The 5,638-nt window shown below is 39.7% G+C and overlaps 1 non-coding gene across 1 annotated transcript; it reads right to left on the minus strand.

Moving 5' to 3' along the window:
• Nucleotides 1–5,358: 5,358 nt before the first annotated feature.
• On the minus strand, nucleotides 5,359–5,462 carry LOC127743384 (small nucleolar RNA R71). The gene has a single exon (XR_008004776.1). It is a non-coding gene; the product is annotated as a small nucleolar RNA R71 (small nucleolar RNA).
• Between the last annotated feature and the right edge of the window lie 176 nt (nucleotides 5,463–5,638).

Below are 5,638 nucleotides of genomic sequence, written 5' to 3' on the forward strand. Positions count from 1 at the left end.
CTTCCGGGCCCACTTGGTGTGTGCTTGGGCTGAGCATTAAAGCTTTCATGTGTAGAGACTTTTCTTGGAGTTAAACGCCAGCTTTTGTGGCAGTTTGGGCGTTTAACTCCCATTCTTGTGCCAGTTCTGGCGTTAAACGCCAGGATTCTTGAGCTGATTTAGAACGCCGGTTTGGGCCATCAAATCTCGGGCAAAGTATGGACTATTATAAATTGCAGGAAAGCCCATGATATCTACTTTCCAACGCAATTAAGAGCATGCCAATTGGGCTTCTGTATCTCTAGAAAATCCACTTCGAGTGCAGGGAGGTCAGAATCCAACAGCATCTGCAGTCCTTTTTAGCCTCTGAATCAGATTTTTGCTCAGGTCCCTCAATTATAGCCAGAAAATACCTGAAACCACAGAAAAACACACAAACTCATAGTAAAGTCCAGAAAAGTGAATTTTAACTAAATCTAATAAAAGTATAATAAAAACTAACTAAAACATACTAAAAACATACTAAAAACAATGCCAAAAAGCGTATAAATTATCCGCTCATCACAACACCAAACTTAAATTGTTGCTTGTCCCCAAGCAACTGAAAATCAAATAGGATAAAAATAATAGAATATACTATGGACTCCGAACAGTTTTGGCATCTCACTTTATCCTTTGAGGTTCATAATGATTGGCATCAATAGGAACTCAGAATTCAGATAGTGTTATTGATTCTCCTAGTTAAGTATGTTGATTCTTGAACACAGCTACTTTATGAGTCTTGGCCGTGGCCCAAAGCACTCTGTTTTCCACTATTACCACTGGATACATACATGCCACAGACACATAACTGGGTGAACCTTTTCAGATTGTGACTCAGCTTTGCTAGAGTCCCCAATTAGAGGTGTCCAGGGTTCTTAAGCACACTCTTTTTGCTCTGGATCACGACTTTAACCGCTCAGTCTCAAGTTTTCACTTAACACCTTCACGCCACAAGCACATGGTTAGGGACAGCTTGGTTCAGCCGCTTAGGCCTGGATTTTATTCCTATGGGCCCTCCTATCCACTGATGCTCAAAGCCTTGGATCCTTTTTATTTTACCCTTGCCTTTTGGTTTAAAGGGCTATTGGCTTTTCTGCTTGCTTTTTTTTCACTGCATTTTCTTGCTTCAAGAATCAATTTGATGATTTTTTAGATCCTCAATAACATTTCTCGTTTTCCATCATTCTTTCAAAAGCCAACAATTTTAACATTCTTAAAACAACAAATTCAAAAGACATATGCACTGTTCAAGCATTCATTCAGAAAACAAAAAGTATTGTCACCACATCAAACTAATTCAACTAGTTTCTAAGATGAATTCGAAACCCTGTACTTCTTGTTCTTTTGTGATTAAATCATTTTTCATTTAAAAGAGGTGATGGATTCATAGGATATTTATAGCTTTAAGACATGAACTTTAAATTTTATTAATCATGGAATAAGAGCAAGACTCAAAGATAATTATAAGAAAAGACTAATAATAATAAAAAAACAAAAAATTAAAAACAGAAATTTAAATAACTATAAAATTGATTCCTAATGATAGAGGTTATCACAGAGTTAGGACTCAACAACCTTGATTTTGAGAAGTGGATGCTCCCTCAACTTGTGGGGTGTTTGACCCTTCAAGGGAGAGCTTCTGGCGCTTCAGCTCCTGTAGCTCACGCCCCTACTTCTCTTGTTCCTTCAGCAGTTTGCAAAGCATGCAGTTTTGATTCTGCTGTTCTTCCTTAAGTTGTTCCATAGCTTCTTGCAGCTTGGCAACAGATGCTTCTAAGCGGGTCCAGTAGTCAATTTCAGGAAGTTCAGGGAGGAACTCCTGCGCCCTCCTTTTGATAGTGTTATCTTGCATTTGTCCTTCCATTGACTTCTTGGTGATTGGATGTTCAATTGGGATGAATTCATCTACTCCCATCCTTACCCAAGCATCTTTACATAGAAAAGAGATTAAGCTTGGTAAGCCAGTTTGGCTTCAGTGGAGTTCTTGTTTGCAATTGTGTAAATCTCACAAGCAATCAGATGATGAACCTCCACTTCTTTTCCCAGCATAATGCAATAAATCATCACTGCTCTCTTGATAGTGACCTCAGAACGGTTACTAGTGGGCAAAATAGAACGCCGAATGAAGTCTAGCCAACCTCTTGCAATTGGTTTAAGATCTCCCCTCTTGAGTTGGTTTGGGACACCTTTTGAATTGGTTATCCACTTAGTTCCAGGGAGGCATATGTCCTCTAGAACTTGATCCAACCCCTTATCTACTCTCACCATTCTCCTATTAAAGGATTCAGGATCATCTTGTAGTTGAGGCAGTTTGAAGACCTCTCTTATTTTGTCCAGATGGAAGTAAATAGTTCTCCCTCTGACTATGGTTCTGAAGGTATGGAAAGCAGTTCCAGTCATTCTCTGCTTATCTGTCAACCACAGATTTGAGTATAATTTCTGAACCATGTTTCTTCCAACCTTTGTTTCAGGATTGGCTAGAATTTCCCATCCCCTATTTCGAATTTGCTCTTGGACCTCCGGATATTCGTCTTCTTTCAGATCGAATTTAACTTCCGGGATCACTGACCTTAGACCCATTATTTTGTGGTAATGGTCTGCATGTTCTTTGGTTACGAACCTCTCTTGACTCTAAAGATTCTTTGGAGTATTCTCTTTCTTGCCTCTTGAATTGGTTTGTTTTCCTTTGGGAGCCATAGTCTTGATGAGCCTTAGCTTAGTGATCACGTAAAAGCACACCAAACTTAGAGGTTTACTTGTCCTCAAGCAAAAGAAAGGAAAGAAGAGAAAGAGAAGGAGAAGCAAATTCGAATGGTGAAGAGAGGGGGATGGCCGAATGTGTACTTAAGGGAGGGGGAGGGATTCGAAAGTTTTGAAAGAGATTTGAGAAGATATGGAAAGAATTTGAGAAAATACTTGAGTTTTTGAAGAAGATTTGGAAAAGATTTGAAAGAGATTTGATAAATAATTTAGAAAATTTTTGGATTTTTGAAATTTGAGGGTGAATGATGAAAATTTGTAACATGTTTATGTAGAAAATTATGGGTCAAAACATGAAAGTGTGAAAAAATTTGAAGTGGAAAGCAAAATCTCCTTCCCCTGCCTTTCTGTCGTTAACCGCCCAGAATGGTATCCATTATGGCATTTAACGCCCAATTGGTGGCCATTATGGGCGTTTAACGCCCAGCCAGGCACCCTGGCTAGCGTTAAACGCCAGAAACCCCTTTATCACTGGGCGTTTTGCTGAACGCCGAGGATGCTGCAATTCTGGCGTTAAACGCCCATAATGGTGCCCATTCTGGTGTTTAACGACCAAAATGGTGCCTTTACTGGCGTTAAACACCCAGAATGGTATCCATTATGGCGTTTAACGCCCAGGATGCCCCTTACTGGCATTTTCTTTCCAGCAAGCTCCTTTTCTCTGCTTATTTCACTGAATCCTTCTGTAACTCTGTGAATTTCTTCAATTTCAATGATCAACCTTGAAGAATATACATCAAACTCTTATAAAACAAATAACTTGCTAATGACTGGGTTGCCTCCCAGCAAGCGCTTCTTTATTGTCTTTAGCTGGACCTTTACTGAGACTCATTCAAGCCTCAATTTTGAGCACTCCTGCTCAAAATTACTTTCAAGATAATGTTTAATCGTTTGTCCATTAACAATGAACTTTTTGTCAGAATCAATATCCTGAAGCTCAGCATATCCATATGGTGACACTCCTGTAATCACATAAGGATCCCTCCACCGGGATTTCAGTTTTCCTGGAAATAGTCGGAGCCTAGAGTTGAAGAGCAGAACTTTTTGTCCTGGCTCAAAGACTCTGGATGACAACTTCTTGTCATGCCACTTTTTTGCCTTTTCTTTATAAATTTTTGCATTTTCAAAGGCACTGAGTCTGAATTCCTCTAGCTCATTGATGAGCGAATAACTTATACGCTTTTTGGCATTGTTTTTAGGTAGTTTTTAGTAAGTTCAAGCTACTTTTAGGGATGTTTTCATTAGTTTTTATGTTAAATTCACATTTCTGGACTTTACTATGAGTTTGTGTGTTTTTATGTGATTTCAGGTAATTTCTGGCTGAAATTGAGGGACTTGAGCAAAACTCTGATAGGAGGCTGACAAAGGACTGCTGATGCTATTGGAATCTGACCTCCCTGCACTCGAAATGGATTTTCTGGTGCTACAAAACTCCAAATGGCGCGCTCTCAATGGCGTTGGAAAGTAGATATCGAGAGCTTTCCAGCAATATATAATCGTCCATACTTTATTCGGAAATTGACGACGTAACATGGCGTTGAACGCCAAGTACATGCTGCTGTCTGGAATTAAACGCCAGAAACACGTCATGATCCGGAGTTGAACGCCCAAAACACGTTATAACTTGGTGTTCAACTCCAAGAAAAGCCTCAGCTCGTGGATAGATCAAGCTCAGCCTAAACATACACCAAGTGGGCCACGGAAGTAAATTTATGCATCAATTACTTACTCATGTAAACCCTAGTAGCTAGTTTAGTATAAATAAGACTTTTTACTAGTGTATTAGTCGTCTTTTTGACCACGTTTCATCTTTGGTCTCAGTTTTGTTTTTATTCTGCATCTTAGGGGGCCATTGATCACGTTTTAGGGGGCTGGCCATTCGGCCATGCCTGAACCTTTCACTTATATATTTTCAACGGTGGAGTTTCTGCACACCATAGATTAAGGGTGTAGAGCTCTGCTGTACCTCAAGTTTCAATACAATTACTATTACTTTCTATTCAATTCTCTTTTATTCTTATTCCAAGATATACGTTGCACAACACTTTGATGAATTTGATGATCCGTGACACTCATCATCATTCTCACCTATGAACGCGCGTGATTGAGAACCACTTCCGTTCTACTCTAGGCTGGGCGCATATCTCTTAGATTCCCCAACAGAATCTTCGTGGTATTAGCTAGATAGATGGCGGCATTCATGGGGATCCGGAAAGTCTAACCTTGTCTATGGTATTCCGAGTAGGATCCCGGGAATCCGGAAAGTCTAACCTTGTCTGTGGTATTCCGAGTAGGATTCCGGTATTGAATGACTGTGACGAGCTTCAAACTCCTTATCAGTTTTATGGACTTCCATCTGAAGATCCTTATTAGTTTTTAACTGAGTTCTTGCAGATCTGTGAGACTGTAAAGACGAATGGAGTTGATCCTGAAGTCTACAGACTCATGCTTTTCCCTTTTGCTGTAAGAGACAGAGCTAGAATATGGTTGGATTCACAACCCAAGGATAGCCTGGACTCCTGGGATAAGCTGGTCACTGCCTTCTTAGATAAATTCTTTCCTCCTCAAAAGCTGAGCAAGCTTAGAGTGGATGTTCAGACCTTCAAACAAAAAGATGGTGAATCCCTCTATGAAGCTTGGGAAAGATACAAGCAGCTGACCAAACGATGTCCATCTGACATGTTTTTAGAATGGACCATATTAGATATATTCTATTATGGACTATCTGAATTTTTGAAAATGTCATTGGACCATTCTGCAGGTGGATCTATTCACCTAAAGAAAACACCTGAAGAGGCTCAAGAACTCATTGACATGGTTGCAAACAACCAATTCATGTACACTTCTGAGAGGAATT

The sequence above is a fragment of the Arachis duranensis genome, chromosome 10 (assembly GCF_000817695.3).
Source record: "Arachis duranensis cultivar V14167 chromosome 10, aradu.V14167.gnm2.J7QH, whole genome shotgun sequence".
NCBI classification, from domain to species: domain Eukaryota; kingdom Viridiplantae; phylum Streptophyta; class Magnoliopsida; order Fabales; family Fabaceae; genus Arachis; species Arachis duranensis.